The sequence below is a fragment of the Chiloscyllium plagiosum genome, chromosome 3 (genome assembly GCF_004010195.1).
Source record: "Chiloscyllium plagiosum isolate BGI_BamShark_2017 chromosome 3, ASM401019v2, whole genome shotgun sequence".
Lineage (NCBI taxonomy): Eukaryota > Metazoa > Chordata > Chondrichthyes > Orectolobiformes > Hemiscylliidae > Chiloscyllium > Chiloscyllium plagiosum.
The window spans coordinates 62,919,382-62,945,900 of NC_057712.1; the positions used below are offsets into that span (position 1 = coordinate 62,919,382).

The 26,519-nt window shown below is 40.3% G+C and overlaps 1 protein-coding gene across 1 annotated transcript in view; it reads left to right on the forward strand.

Annotated features, from left to right (window-relative positions):
• The first annotated feature begins 6,741 nt into the window (after positions 1-6,741).
• LOC122539853 (adhesion G protein-coupled receptor F5-like) overlaps positions 6,742-26,519 on the forward strand; it is a 92,225-nt gene continuing 72,447 nt past the window's right edge. The window contains exon 1 of the mRNA XM_043674974.1: positions 6,742-6,983. The gene's annotated coding sequence lies outside the window, so the exon portion shown is untranslated. The remainder of the gene's footprint in view (positions 6,984-26,519) is intronic.

Below are 26,519 nucleotides of genomic sequence, written 5' to 3' on the forward strand. Positions count from 1 at the left end.
CTCTATCAGTCTACATCCTTGTTGTGCCAACTTCACTGTATTCATTCCTACCTATCTTTATGTTATCTGCAAATTCACCCACTATGCCTTTCATTCCTTCACATAAGTTATTGCTATAAATTGTAAAAACTTGAAAGCCCAGGATAGAAACCTGCTCGTCATAGCCTGCCTGTCTGAAAATGACCCAACAATGCATACACTCTATTTCCTGTCAGCCAACCAATTTATTTTATCCATGCTAGTATATCACTTCCCCACATCATGAACTCTGATTTTGCACAAAAAAACTTTCATATAAAATCTTTTCTAACATCTTCTGGAAATCCAAGTACCGTACACTACAGGCCCCCCTTTATCCATAGTGCATGTTACTCAAATGTTACTCAAACAGCTCCAATAAATTGGTTAAACACATTATCCCTTTTACATAATTATGCTAATTTATCCTAATTACCTTGAACTTTTTCAATAATCATTTACAACACATTATAGAACTATAAACCTGTGAGCCTGACACCGGTGGTGGGTAAGTTGTTGGAGGTAATTGTGAAAGATAGGATTTATATGCATTTGGAGAGGCAAGGAATGATTAGGGATAATCAGGATGGTTTTGTGCAAGGGAAATCATATCTCACAAGCTTGAGTTTTTTTGAGGAAGTAACCAAAAAGATTGATGAGGGCACAGTGGTGGACATCATTTACTTGGACTTTTGTAAAACCTTTGATAAGTTTCTGCATGGTACACCAACTCGTAAAGTTACATCACATAAGATTCAGGATGAGTTTGTGAATTGGATACAAAATTGGCTTTATGGTAGGAAACAGAGGATGGTGGTGGAGAAGTGCTTTTAGGACAGGAGGCCTGATACCACAGGGATTGGTATCGGGTCCACTATTGTTTGTCATTTATATAAATGGTTTGGATGAGAATGGAGGAGGCATAGTTAATAAATCGGAGAAAGTGAAGACTGCAGATGTTGGAGATTAGAGTCAAAGAGTGTGACACTGGAAAAGCACAGCATTCTGATAAAACAAACATACAATTAATGATGGGGCCCTGGGTAGAGTTGTAGAACAGAGAGATCTAGGGGGTTCAGGTGCACAATTCTTTGAAATTTGTATAAAAGGTAGACAGAGTGGTTAAGATGGCATTTAGCAAGTTTGTCTTCATTGCTCACACTGCTTGGATATAGGAGTTGGGACATTATATTGAGGTTGAGGACATTGATGAGGCCTCTTCTGGAGTACTTGTCGTGGAGAAAATGCAAACAAAAAACCGTGACACTGAGAAAGCAGATTCTTCAATGCCCACGAATCTCAGGGTCCGTGGATTTTTATATTTTTTAAATTATGTTTCTGTTAGCTTATCAGCATGTTCAACCATATTAATCAAAGTACCTCACTCTAGCTACACAATAAACCAGTGATGTTAGTTCCCATTATCTCTATAGTTGTACATTCTACTTAATGTTATTCTAATGTCATGGTTAGATATTTATTATCACCTCTGCTACAGTGATCTTCCATTCCAGACTAACCTGTCATGATAGATATTTAGCTATTCCATCTATTACAGTAGTCTCCTGTCTCAAGCTGACTCTACTAACTATTAATTAGATATTTAATGTCATGTCCCAAATATTTATAGTCCCAATCTTGTCATAATGACACTAAACAGGGAAATTGGCTCTACTGTTATCTCATCTTGCCATCATGACCTTTCAGCCTTAACCTTACTCTGCTAAGAGCATTCCACTATTCTTATCCCATCTTGCCTTCCACAACCACAGATTGCCAGTGGTCTTCATGCTTTAATCCTTCCCATGCTTTCATGCTCTTTATTTTCCATATACTGTGTCCAGTTCTGATTATCCTGTTAGAGAAAGGATATTATTAAACTAGAGAGGGTTCATAAAAGATTCACCAGATTTTGCCAGGAATGGAGGTTTTGAATTATAAAACATTTTTCACTAGAGCGTCGGAGATTAATGGGTGACCTTACAGAGGTTTATAAAATCATGAGGGGCATAGATAAGGTGAATAGCAAACTTCTTTCCCTCAGGTGGGGGAGTTCAAACCTGGTCTGCATATTTTTAGGATGAGAGGAGAAAGATTTAAAAAGGACATGAGGGGCAACATTTTTACACAAAAGAGTGGTTAGAGTATGGAATGAACTGCCAGAGGAAGTGATGGATGCAAATACAGTTGCAATGTTGAAAAGACATTTGGATAAGTAAATAAATAGAAAAGGTTTGGAGGGATATGAGCCAAATGCAGGTAGGTAGGACTAATTTAGTGTGGGATCATGATCAGCGTGGACGAATTGGACATTAGGGTCTGTTTCCATGCTATATGACCCTATGACTCTGTGAGTCTATAGCACACAATTACAACAATTAGTGATCATTTACAACACCTTCATCCATGACAAACATGAATTTACCTGACCTCTCGGTTACTGTTTTCTGCCTCCCTCCTTTCTTGAAGAGGGGTTGTATTTTTTGCTTTCCAGCCTGATGAAACCTTTCTAGAATGCATGAATTTTGAAAAATTAATACACAAGCATTGACAGTATTACATATTTATGTCAATACATCTGGGCATATAAAATTTGTCAACATTACAGGCCATTGACATTACTGATGCAAAATGGTGGTGGCCACATATGTGTGTATTGTGTAGCTCGATGATAGTAGTTATATTACAAATTTTTGTTTACGTCTGCGTGCACCTCTAATTACCAATTTCAAAATGAATACAAAAATGAGAATTGCCAAATCCTAAAATTTGCTTTCATTTGTATACCTGCCCTTTGAAAATATTTTTCAATGACAGTTGTTTCATTTTTGACAATTGTTTCCTGACAAGAATGGAAAACTGCCAGTAACTCAAATGCTTTTTTGTTTGTTTTGACGGCCTGTTGAAAATAGTTATGCAATGAATCTAATTTATTTAATACTTCAGCACCGGTAATGTGAAGACATGCAACTCTGCCTGTGCCTCACCTACTTTATTGCAACCTTGGAATCTGCTGTCTTTGAAAGTGCTTCTAAATTGGCATCATCATCCATTGGTGCACTAGATGATTCAGCATCATCAGCAGGTGGTCAAACATTCTTCCTTTATCAGTCCCAACTTTTGAGAAGTGTGTAGTGTTGACATCAATTTCCATGACATCACATTGCTGTTGATCGGAACAACAAGATCATGATTTGATAAATGTTCTTCTAAGTATTGCTGAGAGGAGACATGTTGTCAAGTCCGTTCATCTTGCACTTATCCAGGACATCATCCAGAACATAGCAGCCCACATGATTGGCATCACATCTACAAGCATCCACTCCCTCCTCCTTCAACACTCACTAGCAGCAGTGTGCGCCACCTTAAAGAGGCACCGCAGAAATTATCATAGACAGGACCATCTAAACCCATGACCACTTCCATATGGAAAGACAAGGGCAAACATAGATGGCAACACTATCATCTGCAATTTCTGCTCCAAGCCAATCACCGTCCTGACTTGGAAATATGTCACTGTTTCTTCATTGTCACTGAATCAAAGTCTTGGATTTCCCACCCTAATGGCACTGTGGGTCAACTACAGCACATGGACTGCAGCAGTTTAAGAAGGCAGCTCATCACCAGCTTCTCAAAGGCAATTAGGGATGGACGATAAATGCTGGACTGCCAATGATGTCCACATGCAATGAATAAGAAGAAACTTATCAGGACAGACACAAGAGTGCCAATTTTCAAAGGAAGCTACAAAATGTAATTGTGTGGGAAAAGGCTTCTGATTGATCAAAGCATTGACATGGACAATGCACCAGGAAGATATTGACATTGTTACACTAACCCTTCATGCTTCTAGTTCATTCAAAAACTGAATAATTCATGGAAATGTTTGTTATGCCTGCAGAGGTCAAGGCCCTCCATATGAATATATTAAGTTTCTAGCAAGCATTAGTGAGTTGTTTTTAAGAATGTAATTTGGCAGTGTTTTAATGAATATATTTGCACAATCACGTATTCTCTGTTCGAGGGAATTTTTAATACACTTAATTTTGGGATGAGTGTCATAGGCAAGGCATGTACTTATTGCTCAATCCTACCAGTTCATGAGAAAGGGATGGTGGTCTTCTTCATTAATCATGCTGTGCTGGTAGTGATACTATGGGCAGGATTGTACAGGTAGCAGGACATATCTCTATTCCTCTATTCAAAAAATCAGTGCATAAGCAATGTACTCATGTTCCATTCATCTAAGTGTTTTTCATCATTGATTAGAAATAAAAAAAAATTCTTTATTTGCACTTATAATCTGAAACCACTGGGTTATCTCTGTCTTCTGTTTTCAAATTAGGTATTGATTTGGGCATATTCCAGTCCTCTGACACATACTGCCGTTGAATTCCCCGAACACTTATGCTATAATAATTATGTACGCTGTTATTCTAGAAAAGAGGTTCCAGGAAACTGTGATCTAATTCTGACTTAATTCATGCCGTGGATTTCTGTGCTATTTGCCCTTGCCCTTGCTGAAACAGTATTTAAGTTAATTATCAAATTGTTGTTCCTCTTTAAAGTCAATGTAAATCCTAATTTTCTGGAATAAATGGTGAGTCGTTATTGTTGCTACTTTAACTCAAATATAGTGGAATGGTGACTTGGTGACCTCCATGAATAGCGTGGTTTATGGTTAAATTCAGTTGGTTATATGCTTATTGGAAAAGATTTCCTTTCGTACATTACTTCTAATACCTTGTAAAATATTAGAATCATAGTTTTATTGAATTTGTGTTTCCTTGTTGTATGTAAAGCTCCTTAAAAATGTCATTGGAACTGATCACAAAGCAAATTTAAATCCTGGAATCAAAATTAATTTCTCCAAATTTAATTCAATTGGATGTCAACCTGAAAAGTACAAGGAAACAATGTTGATGAAAGCAGCTAGAGTTCTTCAGATAGTTGGTGAAAAATTATCTCTTGTCCCTTTCAATTAAATCTGCTACCTGAGAGTCTGGGTGGAACACAAGGATTGGGAATTAATACATTATTTATATATCAGGACCGTCAGGAATTCAAATTCAGACCTGCATGACCCTCTGTCACCAGTTACTAATTGTATATCAAATGTATGGATGCCCATTAGATTAAGAAAAAGGTTTTCCTAATGGGAAATACATAGGCTACATGGATGCAGTTTATTGTTACACCTCTCTGGGGCAGCATGCTGGAAATCAATCCCTGCTATTCCTGGAGTTGTCACACATGTTAAAACGTTTATAAAAGTTTGCAAGTCCCCAACAGATTCGGGTTAACAGAAAACACAGATCAGATTTCTGTACTTAACAAGAACTATTCATTACAAATAAATAGATTCTAACCACAGGTAGACAACTCTGAACTGCCAACATGTAACTCTACTGGTTAAAATTCCAATCCACTTCTGAGACTTGCTCCCAACATGTGCACACAGTCCTACACAGACAGACAGACAAAAAAGGTTGTATGCATGGAGAGGAGAAAAATAGTGAGGAAACTTTTCAGTAGCACAAATCCACAGGATTCAATGGAAGGGGTTTATTTGGTTTCTCAAATTCTTTAGTTCTCTGAGATTTTGCTTTGAGTTTTTCTACACAGGAGATACAGTGACTAATTGACAAATTGGGAAGTCTGTGACTTACTGATTTGAATCAAAAGCTTACAACAACTGGTGGGAGTAAACAACTTCAATTCTTTAGCTTCACGTCTTTTGCTTGAGAGAGAGGGGTCACCACCTCCCCTCCCAGCGATCCCTGTAACATTTACACCTATAAGCTGTTCAGCTACTCATGGATCAATCAGCGAGTCATCGTAAGGCATTTGGCATCCACAACTGGACACAATTCCGCAACCAATTAGCTACTTGTTACCAGCCAAATTTCACTTCTACACATACACCAGAGCCATGCCATCTATTTACGACCTCTTTCTCAGCGACCAAGGCAAGTGTAAGCAACAAGTTTCAGTAACTTGCTTTTTAAAAGTACAGCAATTTCTTTCTCAATCGACGGTTGTGAAAGTTTATTTCCCCAATTCAGTCCAGAACAAAAAATTGTAAACTAATAATACTTATAGTCATGATTCAGACTGTAGCTCTCAAAATTCAGGCAATTTCACTAATTCCAGCAGTCTCTCTTCCTGCTTGACAGCCTCTTTGAGAAAGATGATGAGCTGCTGAAGAGTGTTTGACTGATCTGCCCTGTCCCCACTACGGCTTTTGCCCGAAACGTCGATTCTCCTGCTCCTTGGATACTGCCTGACCTTCTGCGCATTTCCAGCACCACTCTAATCTAGACTCTGGTTTCCAGCATCTGCAGTCATTGTTTTTATCTAATCTCCAGCATCTGTCGTCCTCACTTTCGCCCACGACAGCATTCACTATCAGGACATGGTTTTGTGTTGGGCTCCAATTCACATTTCAAAAGTTGGCTCAGGTTAGTGACTTGGTCTCCCTGCGGAAGTGCAGTGACTAACTCACTGTTCAATCTCAGGACCTGTCTGACTATAAAACATTCTTCTGTAGGCTTTGTGTAATAAAACAGCGCCTTTGTTTAGCATGGATTTCTGTAAAAGAATGGGAATTCAACGACCTTTGAGAATACTTTATCTTCAATTCCCTCACACACTGCCATTAATGGTGATGTTCTGAATGTTTTACATATCTCTCCGGGATATTGCTGTCCCACTGACCCCCCCCCCCCGCCCGCCCGCCTGCTGTACTGCCTTGGCGGTTTCTGGTTCAGGGATCCCGCAGTTTTAACCTGGGGCTAGTGGGCGGCGCCTCGATCTGCCTGAAGTCACTCTCAGTGACTCTGGAACAGAGGAGGAAGTACATTACCCGATTGGACTGGACTCAAAACTTGCCAGCGATCCTCACACGGGGCAAGAACAGCTTTGATATAAACCGAATCAGCCTTTCTCTCGGAGGAAAATCAAAGGTAAGAAAGACTGTTCGTTTCGGAATGAGAAGTGTTGGTAAACATAAGTCTTTAAAGAAAACATACATTAGAGCTGAAATACATTTCCAGATTGACATTGTGAGAGTTGGAAGATCTCCTTTGTGCGTGATATTCAATGAGATCGTAACCTGGTTGTTTATAAACAAGTTTACCACTCACCCAACAAGAGGTCATTCGAAATAGTCAAGCTCTTTATATCAGGGAAATAGGCGAGGATTTTGCGGGAATTATATCAACTTTAAAGTCGGTTAACAATTATTGCAGTTCGGTTCTAACTTACATGTTGCTGTGAAGCGAGTTCAGGTGTGCATGAAGCTAAAGGCAGCGGCCTAAATTTAGTCTGGTACTGATGTGAAACTTTATGCAGTAAAAGAAAGTGCTGAAGCTTTACAGTTTTAATCAGGAATTGAAAAAATTACAACCGTGCAAGTAGACTTAAACTTCTCGGGTACTTTAAAAAAGTTTATATTGAATCTCTTTAATATTACAAAGAAGTGGACATCTCTTTTTGCTGTGCTCAAATATTCCACTGGAAAACGAAGTTTTAACACCTTGATTATGATTCGATGGAGTTCCACTCGTGGTGAGAATAGTCTGAATGAGAGCTGGATAAAATCCGCAGTTTGAATCCAATCTGGGTCGTTTTCCTTTACATTCCTCAGAGATTTTCCTATAATTTTGCCTCAGCAGGGTCACAGGTTCTGGACAGTCCCATCCTGGTACCTACCAGCTCCCCACAGAGTCTCAGATCAAATGTACTTGTCTGATGACATTCTGTGTAGTACATCGGGGCATTTTATTTTTATTCAATACGTCATATCAATGCCGTCATATCAATGCGCGTTGTTGGTAGAAATAGCTTTTTTTTAAAAAAAGAAGATACACAAATCAAACACTCTTTTACAATTTTAGGTTGAGGTATTGGATTGAAAAAATGCACTAATAGTCCCAGTAAACACTGAAATGTCCAAAACTTCAGTCAGCGCCTAAAGAAGAGAAATTGCTGAATATTTTTACTCGTAATTCAACATTTAAGTCGTTGCAAAGTGTACCTCTCTAAAATAATAAATTGACTTTGAACTTTTCCAGTGTGGAGTAGCCTTTTTTTTTAACAATCACAGTTTCTCTGTTTAATCTGATAGGGAATGGGACTGTTAGTATCAGTGATCAAATTTATATAATTCATCTAAGAACATGGGAGTATTATAACATTAGGCAATATTAGTCCAATAATAAACAAGTTATGGGTCTGTGTTAAAGATTTGGGGTAGGTCAGTGTTCTTTCAGCACAACCATTTTAAATCCATTCTTCCTGTTTGATAACTCTACTACACATACCAGAAAAATTGAATCAAAATTCATTTCAGATAATAGCCTAGCAAGGCACTTTGGTTTTTCTTTTATCTTCCTGGTGACCTTGGTTATCTTCAAGTTTTTGATTCAAGGAAAGAATCTGAAACTAGTTGAATTTATGTTTTGGATGTACTGGTGTAGGACTGCGGTGTACAAAGTTAAAATTCATACAGTACCAGGTTATAGTCCAACAGGTTTATTTGAAAGCACCAGCTTTCGAAGCACTGCAACCACCTAATGAAGGTGCATTGTTCTGAAAGCTAGAGCTTCAAAATAAACCTGTTGGACTATAACCTGGTGTTGTTTGATTTTTAACCTAGTTGAATTTAGAATATGAAAGGTGCTATATAAACCAGATGAGGAAATGTTAGTCGAGCAGGCTGCCTTGGATATATTTCAATGTTCATAAATGATCAATGGACTAACTAACACTGCCTGCGTGCACTTCCTCCCTGTCCTCCCCAGCAATCTCTCCCCTCTGTGAATTACTGACTTTCCCAGATTGCCTACCAAAAAAGTAAAACCTGAGTTATGGATCTAAATCACTTAGCGTTTAACAATTTGTTAAGAAAATGACATCATTTACATTGCACTCAGTAATCTTATATGAAATTTCAGTTTAGGTAGGTTTCATGTCAAAGATGAGGTGTAAATGTTATGTTTTTTAATGATTTGTGTTCCCAACAATTTTCTCCCTTTTTTTGAAGGCACTGAATCATTCAAACAGCACAAGTAGCTCCCAGAAAGTTATGTAAATTCTATTCTTGTGATATGGGTGTTGACAGGTTGATCCACATGTATAGGTGAGGGACATTGTAACCAAGCCCAGTCCTTTCATCTCATGATTATGCATGTGTGCAATGTAACAATTAGAATAATTGCTTCTCCCTGTTTAGCTCAAGGATGCGCACATGTATACAAGAAACATGTTAAGAAACACCAAAGATTAAATCTGGTATTTTGTCTGGTATAGTATCCCGTTAAATAGTACATTTACTTAATTTACTACCTTGACACAATGGAGAGGCTTGTGTGCTTCAATAGTTCCTTGAAGTTTGTAGACAGAAATTTGTCTTCTTGCTCCTGATAGGGTCACCTGAGTGACAAGGTTCCCAATTGGGGAGTGAGAGGTGCAGAGAAAGTGTGGTTCAAAATGTCCTCAGTGGCAGAACAAGTGAAAGAGTGCAAAGCTGGAAGAAGACTGCAATAGCAGGTTGGTTTCAGTTTACATAGAGTCATAGAGATGTACAGCATGGAAACAGGCCCTTTGATCCAACCCGTCCATGCCAACCAGATATCCCAACCCAAACTAGTCCCACCTGCCAGCACCCGGCCCATATCCCTTCAAACCCTTCCTATTCATATACCCATCCAAATGCCTCTTAAGTGTTGCAATTGTACCAGCCTCCACCACATCCTCTGGCAGCTCATTCCATACATGTACCACCCTCTGAGTGAAAAAAATGCCTCTTAGGTCTCTTTTATATCTTTCCCCTCTCATCCGAAACCTATGCCCTCTAGTTCTGGACTTCCTAACCCCAGGGAAAAGACTTTGTCTATTTATCCTATCCATGCCCCTCATAATTTTGTAAACCTCTATAAGGTCACCCCTCAGCCTCCGACGCTCCAGGGAAAACAGCCCCAGCCTGTTCAGCCTCTCCCTGTAGCTCAAATCCTCCAACCTTGGTAACATCCTTGTAAATCTTTTCTGAACCCTTTCAAGTTTCACAATATCTTTCTGATAGGAAGGAGACCAGAATTGCACGCAATATTCCAACAGTGGCCTAACCAATATCCTGTACAGCTGCAACATGATCTCCCAACTCCTGTACTCAATACTCTGACCAATAAAGGAAAACATACTAAACGCCTTCTTCACTATCCTATCTACCTGCGACTCCACTTTCAGGAAGAAGGGCTTATGCCCGAAACGTCAATTCTCCTGCTCCTTGGATGCTGCCTAACCTGCTGCGCTTTTCCAGCAACACATTTTTCAGCTCTGATCTCCAGCATCTGCAGTCCTCACTTTCTCCTACTGTATATAAGCATCTGTTCCAACTTCATTTCCTAGCTGCCAACTCCATCCTTCTTCATGACAGCTATTTGGCATTAAACTAGACTATTTGGAATCTTGCTAGCTTAATTGAACCCAAGATATGCTTCTAACAATATAATCATGCCATCATTAGATCACTGCATTTTCAATTCTGGTACATTGGCTGAGTTCACTTTACCTCAGCTGTTGCTGAAATATTTATTCATGCCTTTGTAACCTCAGGAATTTACAATATACACATGTTTGTTCTCCCTGTTTGGTCCTTTGTGAACTTGAAATTATTCAAAATGCTGCTGCCTGTTTCCCAATTTACAAGAAATCCCAGTTTATATTCTGTAACCTACAATTGTTTCTGGTCAAGCAAGCATTTTGATTTAAAATGCTCACCCTTGTTTTTAAATTGCAGCACAACCTATTTTCAAAATCTGCCAGCCCCACAACTGTCCAAGGTTTCTGTACTCCTTTAATTCTGATTTCTTGACCATTCCAAATTTTAATGACTCCTCCTTTGGTGACTGTGCCTTTAGTAACCTTGCCCCAAAGCTCTGACATTCCCTCCTCTCATCTCTTGGCCTCTCTAGCTCACTTTCCTCCTCTAAGACATTTCAAAAACTGCCTGTTTGACTGGAGCATTTTGTAACATTTCATTACATTAAATGTGCTGTAAAAGTAAGTGAGTTTAAGCATGAAATTAATTGAAGTGGGAGAATGACTGCAGAGCATAGAAATAGTTGACCACGTCAATTTGAAATGAAGCCTGAAGCTTCGAAAACACAAGGAAGTAATATTATAATTTGATGAACATTAAGAAAACAAATACCTGAATTCATCTTAAATTTTACTTCCTGCTCCAAGATTGAACAAGCTTTAATCATTAATGTATTGGAGGATGCGTTCAATAAGAAGCTAGCAATGACCTAGAAAATTAGCATTCATGGAGCAGGAGGAAGAAAGAATGTACAATATGGATTGGAAGGATTTGAGCGACCAGTTTAGGACAACAGTTGATGGCTTCCAAGTGGATTGGGAAGACAAATGAAAATCCTAAACCGCAGAGACACTGAGAGATCATAACAACTAGGGCTAGAGTTGATGCTTCAATTGTATCTTAGATTTAATACTCAGTGACCAGTTGCAAGGAAAATTTAAAACAGTGGTAATTTTCAGAATATTGAGATATGGAGCTTAATTTGATGCATTTTTAGTGGGCAATTCAGTGGAGGAAAATGAAGATTACATATTGAGTGGTATTCAAGACTCATTGAGCATTCTATTCATACAGCGACCTAGAGCAGTTTCTTAGAAGTCAAACCAAAAGTCATTGGCAGACTTTTACCACTGGCTCAAAAGCACCTGCTGACAACATCCAATAGTCACAAAAGATACTGATAGCTCTTGGGTTGATCATTGTTTCTACCCAGAGCTAGCTGAAGGAAGATGTGCACTATTTAGTTTCATTGCGCATAAGTGCATCAAGTAAATAATCTTTCTCTGTATTTGCAAGACATACAATGTAATCATGATTTCTAGATTTATTGGGCTTCACCTATACAATTGTATGGTTCTGCTGGTCTCCTCAGGACCCAGGAGATCACTGACTCCATACTTGCAGTCATTTGTCCAATGGTACATAAGACTATTCATTACTCATTAATATCCAATTGGTTTGTTAACAGCAGCATAGGCAAATATAACTTAATGGTTTTATATTAAGGAACCTCCCTGGGCCTTTTGATTGAAAAGAAAAATGCCGCAGACAGAACTTATAGGTGCAATTTATTTTCTTCTTAATGTGTGGATACAAGTGTATTTGGTGGCAACTAACATACAGTCTCTACCGACCAAACAGCTCAAGAGCTGAAAGGCAAGAAAGGACAGGTATTACATCCTATCACAAGTTAAGTCCTTTTTCAAAGCTTTTCACTGTGTTGGTCCTGTAGAGAGAACAGGGTCAGAAGCAAGGACAAAAATTTTACTTTCATAGATCATCCCATTACCTCATCTCTACCTTTGATGGCCCCAGGTAGAGGGACCCCCAACCCAGGAGGATGATCACTATGCTTTCCGGTTTCGCAGGCAGAATCCTACAGTAAATACACTATTGGAATCCTAATATTGTACAGATCTTCCACCACATTGAGGTTCTCCAATATGCAGCATCATTTTACTCTTGGAAATGAATAATAATGAAAAAAGTATATAGAATGACCAAGTCAATCAAAGAAGACATAAAGTGATGCTAATGAGGGAGCTATAAATTTCTTATTGCAGCAAAGAATGATGTACATCACTCATTCTGGATATCCTCCTATAAGTTCTAGAATTGTCTCAAATGCAACAAAATCATTCTGAAATCTACTTGGCATTTGACAATGCCACTAACTTTCTTACTTCCCTGTCCCAATATGATCTGTTGATAACATTGTGCTTGGTCCACCTACCTAATCCCAAGGGATGCTTGTTGAGGAATCAGAAAACTTGTTGGAATTTTATAAATTTTTTTTCAAATGAGGAAGTCCCTGCCCTCTTGTCTATAAGAACATGTGACATAAGAGCAGAAGCAGACCATTCAGCCCATTGAGTCTGCTCTGTCATTCAATGAGATCCTGACTCATTGGGTATCCAATAATCCTCGATCACTTTCCTGCCTATTCTCATAACACTTAATTCCATTACTTATTAAAACCTCTATCTCCCTTGAAACACTTAATATCTGATGTCCATTATTTGCTCCAGGGTACAGGGAGCACGTTGTACAGGAGGCAAGCCTGAACTCAGGAAGTACCTTTGAACTCTGGAGAGAGGACAAACAGAGCCCCCTTTGGCAGTTGCAAGAACCTAAACATGCAGCATGGGAGTCACAAACTTTTTTAGTCGAAGTAAAAGCTCTTGAAGGGTGGATAATGTCTGATCGGCAGATTTATAAATCTCCTGCATGTTAAATGTTATAAAACAGGCTGCAGCTGTTAATGGTCTTATTGAGTTGGCATGGAGGATGTGAGAGACTGTGGAATGTTACTTTGGTGGTGATAGTGAAGCAGAGAGAGGGTGTGAAGGGTTGTGAGGGTAAAGGATCTAAGAACTTCTACAATAGCTGGGACAAACTCTCAAAAAGCACTGATGCAGATCTTCTGACCAACCTACTGTGCAACCTGCCGATCAAGTAGCTGTATACACTCTCTTCCTTCTTTTCTAAGTAAATGCAGCTCTTGGACTCCATTTCACATTGATGAACTTAATTTTTATTGAGTTATGTGTAGATTACTTCACATTATGCTCCTACTTTCAAGATTGTCTTCTCACATTTCCACTTTGATTTCCTTATTAATTTCCCAGGATTCCTAGGTTTTTCCAGAAGTTGGCTAAGTGTCAATTTTGGCAAGAATTGGGGGTGGTTTCTCTCCTTGAGCCCTACAAAAATTTCTCAAGCTGATTTCTAAAACTGGCCAAGTTAGTTATGCACCATACCTCTCCGATGCCTTACTCGTCTTATCTTTCCTCTTGCCAGAGGCAGAAGTACTTGCCATCGTCAGGCTCACCCAGGTTTCACGGTGCTGGTGCCTTTTATAAAGCCCTGCCATGCACTCAGTCAAGTGCTTCCACACAGGAGTTGCCCTTCACCATATACATATCGGGAAGGGAAGCAAAACAAAATGCCTCTCAGGGCACATAGGTGTAATAGTGGCATGTCATTTGCAGATACAAGTTGTAAAGGTGTTGCTATTTAGGAACCAAGCTCCACAGGCTGTCCATCCTTAGCATCATCCCATCTGACAATCCTGCATAAAGGAGTGCTACACTTTCCCTAATACCTTATGTAGCCTATCACGTATTAATTATTAGGTGGCACAATGATGCAGTGGTTAGCACTGCTGCCTCACAGTCCAGGGACCTGGGTTTGATTCCAGCCTTAGGTGACTTCTGCATAGAGTTTTCACATTCCTCCATGTTTGTGTGAGTCCCCTCTGAGTACTGCAGTTTCCTCCCCACCGTCCAAATTTGGGCAGGTTAGGTCGATTCGCCATGCTAAATTACCTAGATGGTCCAGGGATATGCAGGCTAGGTGGAGTAGCCATGGAAAAATGTTACAGTGACAGGGTAGGAGGGTCAGTGTGGACTCAATGTGCTGAATGGCCTGCTTCCACACTGTAGGGATTCTATTATTCCATGAATTGCCATGCATCACTGTGCAATCATCAAAGCCAAGATAGTTGAGACCATCAATACTCCCTGATTTCCCCCTCCCACGGCAACCCATGTTTTTCAACCCCCCACAGCCTTCACAATTCATTGTTCCTTTCTCGTCCGAGTGAACTGCTTTCAATCCCCATAATCGAAGTGACCTCCATTGAGTTGACCTCCAGGACAGCCCAACTGCTAATCTACCAGACCCCTGGTAGATCTGTGTCCAGCTCCCCAGTTGATTTATCACTGCTTCTGGACTGGTTCACTGGACCTGCAGAACTGACAACAGCCAACTCCCTGGATTGTAAAAGTACAGACTCACTGCCCCTGACCAATCTCAGTGGAAGATGGACCATGTTGAAACCCATGGACAAATAAATGATGAAGCCCTTGACTTACAGTGCCAAGACATCCTGGCTGAAGGTTTCTTCCCTTGTCCTGACTGGGAACTACGTAGACATAAGTGGTGGTTTTGCTGTGTGTGCTGCTGACAAACAGAGTAAGTGTGAGTTTGACGTAGCACTATGTGGGCATTAACATATATGCTCCCTTGACTGATTTCTGCTGACAACCATGATATGTCTGCACTAAGCCCCAAGGCAAGGTAGAAAGACAGTGAAATTTTAAGCTCTTGTTGAAGGCCAAAGCACACAAAGGCAAGGTAAAGCAGAGATAGTGTGAACATCGAAGTAGGCACAAAGTGAGCGAGCACTAAAAAAAAACAATTAAGGAGCCCTGAGATGCATATTGGTTCAATCCCATACATTGTACATATAGTGTACGGGAGTTGAAGAGTTCAGTGGCGCAGGTATTTGTCTGCTGCTAACATCCATGAACAAGAGAGGGGACAGTTGCTGTCTAGGGATTCCAAGAGGGTTAGAGGAGCAAACAATGAGCTAGAGTCACCAGGTACCCCCTCAGAATTTCATGTCAGAAATCATTACTGACTGGGTTTCAGTCCAGTGGGTTTGGGAATGGGAAACTGCAGACAAATAACTCAAAATTAGAAAATAATGAAATGCGATGCATGCAAATGATTGCAAATAGGCCTTTTGCCACTCACTGGCAGCAATTCCATCTCAGTGTTCACACTTAGTTAGAGAATTGGACTCTTTCTTCTCAACATCAAGAATGTAAAATAGTCCAACAGCAGCGACCTCTCCTAGATCAATAAGCCCAGAATTAAAGTGCTAATCATTCAAATCATCTCGGCTGAGCAAGGTATGTCATGCATAGGGATGACAAGATTCCTGCAGCAACTGCTCCTCTCCGGTCTTGATCATGGCAAGCGGCTCTAGGGGTCTTGAAACTGATTTTGGAATGTTTTAAAAACATCCTGAGGAGGTCAGACATCCCTGAAATGCATGAGGCCCTGGTTTCTGACTAGCCAAAATGTTAAAAAGATTCATTTGTGAAGACATAAGACACTTTGAACAACTTTGGCAGAGACAAACAGAGGTGGAGTAGAGGCTTTCACCACTCACAACCTTCAGTAATTCATCTCGTCAATGCTTTGAGCACAACTTTCCCTGGATCTGGCAGTGTCTGCAGATAACTCATTGAAACACACTGACTCTTTCACAAGCCCTGAGACCAGAGCTGAAGCAGCACGCTTTTGATTGCAAGCCACTGCTTCAGAAACGAAACAATTGATTCTTTGATATAAAACAAAGGTCTACGATCTAGAAAATCAAACTAGTTGTGGTTACTCAACTTGCTGATATGGGGGTGCAGTGGCATTAATGGTGAACGTGTAATCCAGAGGCCCAGGCTTACACTCTTGGGCTCTGATTCAAATCTTACATTAGCAGCTGATGGAATTTAAATTTAGTTTAAAAAATCTGGAATATTATGATCATCTCAGTAATGGTGACTCGGAAGCGATCATCAGTCCTTGGCACACTTGAGTACTGGACATATACATTGAGTATATGAGTTGGAATGTCATATTGTGGCTGCATAAGACTTTGATGAGGCCACTTTCAGAATATTACATTCAGTTCTGGTCTCCCTGCTTTAGGAAAGATGTTGTTGAACTTGAAAGATTCAGAAAAGATTTACAGAATGTTGCCAGGATTGGATGGTTTGAGCTCTAGGGAGAGGCTGAATAGGCAGGGGCTTTATTCCCTGGAACATCACAGGTTGAGGGCTAACCTTAAAGAAGTTTATAAATTCATGAGGGGCATGGATTGGGTGAATAGCCAAGTTTTTTTTTCCCAGGGTAAGAGTGTCCAAAACTAGAGGGCAAAGGTTAAAGGTGAGAGGGAGAAGATTCAAAAGGAACCTGAGCACTAACTTTTTCATGTAGATGGTGGTATGTGCATGGAACAAGCTGCCAGAGGAAGTGATGGAACAGGGTACAATTACAACATTTCAAAGGAATCTGGCTGGGTTCATGAATAGGAAGAGTTTAGAAAGATATGAGTGGCATGCTGGCAAATGGGACTAGATCAGTTTAAGATTATGGTTCGAATGGATGAGTTGGACCAAAGGGTTTGTTTCCCTGCAGTGTACCTCAATAACTCAAATCTCATTCCTGCTGATCTCGCCTTATTTTACCAACTTTCTCACCAATGCCCACATCATTCGGGAAAGATTCCATCACTAGACTCGAAACATTAACTTGCTGTCCCTCTAGGGATGCTGTCTGACTTTCTGTGATCTCCAGCATTGGTCGTTTTCAGTCTAGATACCAGAATCTGCAGTAATTTACTCCTACTTTCTTAGAATGTCTGAACATGCATTAGGGATACCAGTGGGTCTTAAGCATTTTTCATTCATGGATCCAGCACCTAAATTATAATGAAATATAATACAGATGCTGAAAATCTTATCAGCAAATCTGGCTGCTTTTATGGAAGGAGTTAACATTTGGAATGTAATGTTGGACTTTTTTGGCGTCGTTGGCTCCATTTCTCTCTTTAGATAAGCAGCCAAACCTGTTGCACTCCTGAAGTACTTTCTTTTTTATTATATAAATTATTACATAAAGAACAAAGAACAATACAGCACAGAAGCAGGCCCTGCAGCACGTAAAGCTTTCATTCCTGATCCTTATTTAGACCTGCTACTAATTGCCGGCATAGTGACTCAGTGGTTAGCACTGCTGCCCCACAGTGCCAGGGACCCGTGTTCGAATCCTCAGATGACTGTCTGTGTGGAGTTTGCCTATTCTCCCCATGTCTGTGCGGATTTGCTCTGGTTTCCTCCCACAGTCCAAACATGTGCAGGTAAGGTGAATTGGCTAAGCTAAATTGCCCATAGTGTTCACGGATTTGTAGATTAGATGCATTAGTTTGGGGACTGGGTCTGAGTAGGACACTGTTCAGAGGATTGATGTGGACTTGTTGGACTGAGGGGCCTATTTCTACACTGTAGAGATTCTATGTCTATGTGGTTTATATCCCTCTGTTAGCCTCCCATTCATGTCTTTATCTAGTCATGGGATTCTGTTTTGGAGTATTTTCTCTACAATTTTGATATTCCTTTAGCCATTGCCCATTTGTCTCCCTTGACAGTCCCGATGTTCACAGTCTCTTCCATCTATTCATGATTCAGTCTGGGACTACTTACTGATGTTTCACTTTTATAAAAGGGCCAATGTAGGAGGTTTCTCTGATGATTAGCCTCTAAAATAGGACAAATAGGTTCTGCTGTGATACAGTGTGACAATCAGTTGTTATCATTACTTTGGAAAAAGAATCACAAGAAGAATGTCCTTCAGCTGCTGACCTTCAGTTTTTATTTTAAGAAACCAGCCATGAGGGTGACAGGATGTCCATCACCATGATAGGATTCCATATTTTCCTGACTTACAGCTCAAAATTTTTCCTTGCTTTCTGAAGTTCTTGAATTCACGTCTGGCCCTCAACTGTAAGAACCAGTCACATAATTTCATCATTGTCTCCTGCTATATTGAATGTAAAGCACCATCTTCCAGATCAGTTAAAATAATCACTTTCTTTCATTATTAGTTCATGGGCCATGGGCTTGACAGGCAAGGATATTCCCCATTCCTTACTGCCCTTGAACAGATTGGCATGTTTAGCTATTTTCAGGGGCAGATAAGATTTAATCACATTGATGTGGGTTTGAAATGTGACCAGACCAGATCAGGATGGCAGATTTCCTTCTCAAAATGGCTTCAGTGGCTCAGCTGGATTTTTACAGCAGTTGATGATATTTTATGTTGTGGTGATGTCCACCTGATCCATTTGGGACACCTTAGGTAGATTCGCTGGTACCAGTTCTTCTTGTTTGTAACTGAATGAGTCATTGATTTCTGTGGAATAAGATAACCACACTGACAAAAGCAATTCCAGGTACCTATCACACTGCATTCCTACACGATTGGAATCTTTCTTGTACCCTCCAGAGTATTGATAGGAATTTCAGTCTTGAAGGAAGCCAAGTTTTTGGTTTTGAGGTGCCTGAAGTTCTGTACTGAATTAGATGCAAATCTTTGATTTCAATAAAGAGCACCAGCAGCAGAAATGATTGAAGCTTTTGACTTCGCCTTTCAAATACATAAATCACAGCATTATTAATTACACCTATGCTGCACTCCATTGCACACAAATCTGTCCTAATTCAGGATCAAATATGGACAATACATTAATTAAATTAATTAATTTACTTTAATAATTAATGTATTTAAATTTACAGATGCAATGTAGAGGTGACACTATTTGGAGTTATATTTCTGCAATTCTTTGCTGATTGGCTTTAAGTCAATTAGCTTCTTTATGGCTTTATTTTTTACCTTTTTGAGATTGACATCTTTTGCAGATATCAACAGCAGACATTCGCACAATTTAGTCCCAGAGTTGGTTATCGGGCTGTCCTTTGATCTGAGGGTGGTCATCAGTGTTAGTTCAAGAAAGATGGTATTAGTCACCTTCAGAGTGATGCTTCCATTCCCTGTGCATTAGTCCCATTACACATGATGCAGTGATGGTAAATCCACAGTTTCAGATGAGCACCTCAGTGGTTATTCACTGATTGGCCAGTTCCACTTGGCTGATGCTAGCACATTTGTGAATACAACAGGAGAAAAATCGAGCTGCACCCATGACCTTTTACTGACAGATGGTAAATCTCCAACAGAACTGTCTGAACAATTGGAAGGAGAAAGTGAGGACTGCAGATGCTGGAGATCAGAGCTGAAAATGTGTTGCTGGAAAAGTGCAGCAGGTCAGGCAGCACCCAAGGAGCAGGAGAATCGACGTTTCAGGCATGAGCCTGCAGAAGGGCTCATGCCCGAAACGTCGATTCTCCTGCTCCTTGGATGCTGCCTGACCTGCTGCGCTTTTCTAGCAACTCATTTTCGTGTCTGAACAATTGCAAAGGATAACAATGTGGTCATATATATTTAAATAGGGTTTGATTTCATCCCATTTTCCAATAATATTATTCCACAGACATTGATACTATTACATGGAAGACGAAGATGAATAGTGTCAAAATTAAAATGACTGTTTACTTGAATTGGAGAACCGGTGTTGGACTGGGGTGTACAAAGTTAAAAACCACACAACACCAGGTTATAGTCCAACAGGTTTATTTGGAAGCACTAGCTTTCGGAGCGCTGCTCCGAACCACTTGATGAAGGAGCGACGCTCCAAAGGCTAGTCCTTCCAAATAAACCTGTTGGACTATAACCTGGTGTTGTGTGATTTTTAACTGTTTACTTGAAGTACCCTTGAAGTGGTAGCTTACCTATACTACCAGTTTCCATGCATCAGTTAATTGCCCTAAGGTATTTAACACCTTGATTTACACATACCATCGAAACCATTAACTTGTCTTGCTGGTAATAGGAGGAGAGATTTTTGTTTTGACTCACCTCTCACACATCAGGAGTATGTCTGGGAAATGATCCACTCCCAATCTATTACCACCTGTCTTTTATTAGGTGTGGTCACATTGGTACAAATTTTTGTGAGGGTTTAGAGTTCTGAAGTGGAACAATTACTTAAGTATTTTGTTTTGGTAAGTTTAGTCCACGATAATAACTCTAATAAGAGGCTGCATTTAAAAAAGCTCAAAAATTTTTGTTTCCATTTGATTTCATGCCAGTTTCATCATTTTGAGCATACTGTTGAAATACTACACATTGTCGCATTTTTGCCTCTGTTTTCCTCTTGCCTATGTTATCTGTATGTTACATGTAATGTACGTAAAGTAACTATAAGACATAGGAGTAGAGTACGCCATTTGGACCATTGAGCTTGCTCTTTTGGTGAGATAATGGCTGATATGATAATCCTCAACTCACCATTCCTGCAATATCCCCATTGATTCCCTTGATTCCCTTCCTGATTAAAAATTTGTCTATCTCAGCCTTTATGTATACTCATTGACATAACTTTGACAGCCCTCTTTGTGGCAAAGAACTCTACAGATTCATGATCTTCTAAGAGAGAAAGAAATCCTCCTCATCTCTGTATTGAATAGGCAAGCCTACATTCTAAGATTATACCCTGGGGTCCTAGGCTCACCCAGAAGGGGGAACAAACTTTCTGCATCCATGATGGTAAGCCTCTATGATTCATTCATGGTGCAATAAGATCTCCTCTCAGTCCTCTAAACCCCAGTGAGCACCAATCCAAACTAGTGAATCTGTCCTCAGTAGAAAATCCCTCCATATCCAAGGTCAACCTAATAAGTATGTCTAATTTTATAGATATTTCCATCGATATCTTTGAAGAATAAAGAGAAATAAGTTAATTGGATTCAAATCTTCCAGTAGGACGATAGCTCTTGCCAAATTGTCAATTGGACTTGCATGTTAAGATCATGCACAAGTCCTGATATTGCTCATTCTACAGGATTAATAAATCAGTAATTACCCTGCATCTGGAATCCTCTGAAAAGTCTCCAATGCTGAATTGGAGTTGGAGACTTTGGATGATTTCAACCCATTTACCTGAATAGTTATGTAGGGAATATTAGAGGTTTTTAAACTGCTGTAACTACTGACAAACGATAAACCTGAACCTTGATATATAACTGATCTTTTGTCCCGTCTCCACGACCACAGCCTGATCTTCCATGGATTCCTAATTGGCCTCTCTAAAACCCAACCTCCAGCTTTACCCCTCACCTCACCCTGAGACCCAAGGCCCTCATGACTTCCTCCCCGCATAGAATGTCCAACTCTTGTCTCCATCTAATCCCTTGTCCTGATAGCCCCCAAACCCCATGCCATCTAACCTTAATTCTCAGACATATATATTCATCAATCATCATGGTTTGCCATGTTCATGTACATGACCAACCTTTATTTGATTCATTAAGAAATCCCAGTCCACATTTCAAATGTGTTGTTAGGAAATCATCTCCAATAGTTTCCATGTGTGCCTTTCTTCAAAGTTTTGCCAGTGGGAATTGTTTTGTTTGGCCTAAAAGGTAACCCCACTATTAAAATGGATCAGACTTAATTTACTAGCCGCACCTTCAATCCCTTTCCCACCTGAAAGTTTCTGGCAAATTATTATGTCCCAGTAAGCTTATGCCTGCTGTCAAAAGGTTTACTCGAGATAAAGCATAATGTGCCAATGCAGCTGTAGGAGTATCAGCATGTTTCTATATAGCGATCAATTTTATTCATGTCAAAACAGTAATATAAAGAAATTTGATTTGAGTGATGTTCTTGAAAAACCCTGGGCTCAATTCAATGTGTTTTTTGGCTTTGTCTGAGTTCCTTTGATATTCCTGAAAGGATTTTCACTGCAAGACCGAATGAGATTTCTCACCAAATCTTACTAAATGCATTAATCACCTACTCTACTGCCTTGTTGAACCTCATGTCTGATTCTAACCCTATCTTACCATGATGTTACTGGAACAGATTGCCTCTGCTGGGATATCTTGAAATTGACCAGTATCTCTATACTGGTACCATCTTTAACAGGATGTTGTTCATCTAGCCAAGTACTGGCAATCTGGAGCTGCCCTGCACAGTTCCTTGCATTTGCCCTGGACATAAGAGACAAAGGCAATTTGGTGCTCCACTTTGCAAGCAGGGACCTGGAGACCCTGCTGGATGGGGTGGTGTGTACGTGAGACATCCTGTTCCCACAGGACAAGCAGAGGAGGCCACAACACCAAACCATGACAGCATGGTCCAAGGTTGCCACCAGGCTCAGTGCAGTCTCGGCAATCTGTAGGAATGCTCCGCACTGTAGAAAGAAGGTCAATGACCTTCTCTACTCTGCCAGCCTAGGTGCCACAATCCTCCCACCGATACCTTGAACTCACTCCATCTTCTGCCACCTAACAAGGATTATGCATTACTACTCTCATTATTGCCTGCAATATCTTCCCTCAAACACTCTGACCAACAACAGCCTCCAAAACCACTAACTCTGTATGCTCTCTTTGCTGCCTACTCATGGAAGTTGTGGCAGAACCCAAACTGAGCAGATTAGGACTGAGTAACTATCACTAGGTAGCAATGTTGGTGACATGTTCCATCACTTTGCTGATGATTTGGAGTAGACTGAAGGGGCAGAAATGATTTGGATTTGTCTTGCTTTGCATGGAAAAAGCATTCCTCGGAGATTTTCCACTTTATCAGTTTGATGTCACTTTTGTGGTTGAACTAGAAAAGTTTGAAAAGGACATTACCTAGATCTTCCACTCACAGTTGTGTAACTGCAACTGAGACAAAGCATACATTAAAAAGTTTCAGTAAATATATTAGAGTGTCTATGGCTCAAAGGTAAAAGACAGAGGATGGTGGTGGAGGGTTGTTTTTCAGACTGGTGGCATGTGACCAGTGGAGTGCCACAAGGATCGGTGCTGGGTCCACAACTTTTCATCATTTGTATCAATGATTTGGATGTGAGCATAAGAGGTACAGTTAGTAAGCTTGCAGATGACACTAAAATGTGTAGTGGCCATTGAAGAAGGTTCCCTCAGATTCCAATGGGATCTTGATGAGATGGGTCAATGGGCTGAGGAGTAGCAGATGGAGTTTAATTTAATTAAATGTGAAATGCTACATTTGGGAAAGCAAATGTTAAACAGGACTTATACTGTAATAGGAAGGTCCGAGGGAGTGTTGCTGAATAAAGAGACCTTGGAGTGCAGGTTCACAGCTCCGTGAAGGTGGAATCGCAGGTAGATAAGATAGTGAAAAAGGAGTTTGGTATGCTTTCCTTTATTGGTCAGAGTATTGAGTACAGGAGTTGGGAGGTCATGTTGCGGCTCTACAGGACATTGGTTAGGCCACTGTTGGAATATTGCGTGCAATTCTGGTCTCCTTCCCATCAGGAAGATGTTGTGAAACTTGAAAGGGTTCAGAAAAGATTTATAAGGATGTTGCCAGGGTTGGAGGATTTGAGCTATACGGAGAGGTTGAATAGGCTGGGGCTATTTTCCCTGGAGCATCGGAGGTAGAGGGCTGACCTTATAGAATCATAAAATCATGAGGGTCATGGATAGGATAAATAGACAAAGTTTTTTTTCCTGGGGTGGGGGAGTCCAGAACTAGAGGGCATAGGTTTCGGATGAGAGGGGAAAGATATAAAAGTGCATATATGGAATGAGCTGCCAGAGGAAGTGGTGGAGGCTGGTACAATTGCAACATTTAAAGGGATTTGGATGGGTATATGAATAGGAAGGGTTTGGAGAGATATGGCTCGTGTGCTGGCAGTTGGGATTAGATTGGGTTGGGATATCCAGTCGGCATGGACGAGTTGGACCGAAGGGTCAGTTTCCATGCTGTGCATCTCTATGACTGCATGACCCTAAGTTATTACTTCTTGTCATGGAAATGAACGGCACAGAAACAGACTCTTCAGTCCAACTAATCCGATCAGATATCCTAAATAAATCTATTCCCATTTGCCAGCACTTGGCCCATATCCAACAAAATCCTTCCCATTCATATACCCATTCTGATGCCTTTTAGATGTTGTAATTGTATCATCCTCTACTACCTTCTCTGGCAGCTCATTCTATATACGCACCTCACTCTGTGTGAAAAAGTTGCCCCTGAGGTCCCTTTTAAATCTTACCCCTCTCACTCTAAACCTATGCCCTCTAGTTCTGGATTCCCCCACCCCAGGGAAAAGATCTTGTCTATCTACCCTATCCATGCCCCTCATGATTTTGTAAACCTCTATAAGGTCACGCCTCAGCCTCCGACGCTCCAGGGAAAACAGCCACAGCCTTTTCAGCATCTCCCTATTGCTCAGATTCTCCAACCCTGGCAACATTCTTGTAAATCTTTTCTGAACCCTTTCAAGTTTCACAACATCCTTCCTTTAGGAGGGAGATCAGAATTGTACACAGTATTCCAAAAGTGACTTAGCCAATGTCATGTACAGCCTAAATTAATCTAGTCCCATTTGCCAGTATTTGGTCCATATCCCTCTAAAACCTTCTTATTCATATACTTAGCCAGATGCCTTTTAAATATTGTAATTGCACAACCCTCCACTACTTCACGTACTTTGAGTTACTTACTGCTTTATGACTTGCATAACTTATAAACTCAGTCTTTTATGAGAGAAAAACATCCAAAAGGCTCCGATCCTTTCTAAACTAATCTCATTACAACCACTTGAAGTAGTGTTGGAATAAAGAACGCCAGACTATTCATCCCTTCTCACATGGGGACTTAACAATTTGGGCAACATCTAACTCAGGGAATTTCAACAGGGGTACGATTGTAACAAATTAGGATGTCATGCCGCAATTTAAACCCACAGACGTAAGCAAAGATTCAGAAGCGCATCCACAAACATTCATTCCATCTACCGCCAACACTCAGTAACAGCAGTGAGTACAATTTATATAAATTCAAGCAGAACTTCACTAAGGTTCCTTAGGCAGCATCTTCCAAACCAACTACTGTCGAGAAGGATGTGGGCAGCAACCTGCACCTCAACTCCCCCTCCTTCCTGACATGGAAATATATTGCTGTTCCTTTAGTGTTTCTGGTTCGAACAGCATCTACAGTAATTGGATTGCAGAATTTCAAGAAGACAGCTCACCACAACCTTCTCAAGGACACCTAGAGATAAAAATGCTGGCCCAGCGCTCGTGCACCCACATCACATGAATGAAAGAAAATAACCCAATAGGTGCTGCCAAAATGTTCTGTCTCGTATTCCAAATTCTGCAGAATTCTGCTTTTGTTGAAATACATGAATGTGGTATTCAGCTGAGGCTGAGCAACAACATTCTCATGAAATTCTGATCACAGTGTGGACATTCACTAGGTGGCAGTGCAGTTGTATTGTCATTGTCGAAATTTTGAGTGATGCTGCCCTCTGGGGGAAATGAAGTCTTGTATTTTTGTACCTGACTTTGGAAAAGGATATTAGTTGCGTAACATAAAATGGATGAATTGGCTTTTGCTGAGTCTAAGAATTTATATTTCACTTACAATTGAAAAAAAAAGATGTGAAAATTGGAAAGTGCATGAATGAAGTTGAACAGAAACCTAAGAAAGTTAAAAATCACACAACGCCAGGTTATAGTCCAACAGGTTTAATTGGAAGCACAGTAGCTTTCGGAGCGACGGTCCTTGATCAGGTGATAGTGGAAGGCTCGATTGTAACACAGAATTTATCGCAAAAATTTGCAGTGTGATGTAACTGAAATTATACATTGAAAAATTGATTGTCTATTAAGTCTTTCATCTGTTAGAATACAGTGATAGTTTCACTTCTTTCATATGTAAATCACAAAACCTTTTTTTAAAGTTGCATTCTCGGGTTAGCTGTTAACAATGGTGATAGCTAGACAATATGTTGAAGGTCTTTGTGTATGTGGGTCTTTGTCTGTCTGTGTGTGTGTGTGTCTGTCTGGGGTGGGGTTGTAAATGTGAGAAAGTGTGTGTGTGTGTAGTGAGTGCAGAGTGTCTTAAGTCTGTGAGGGGGTGCATGTGTGAGTGTGGGAGTGTG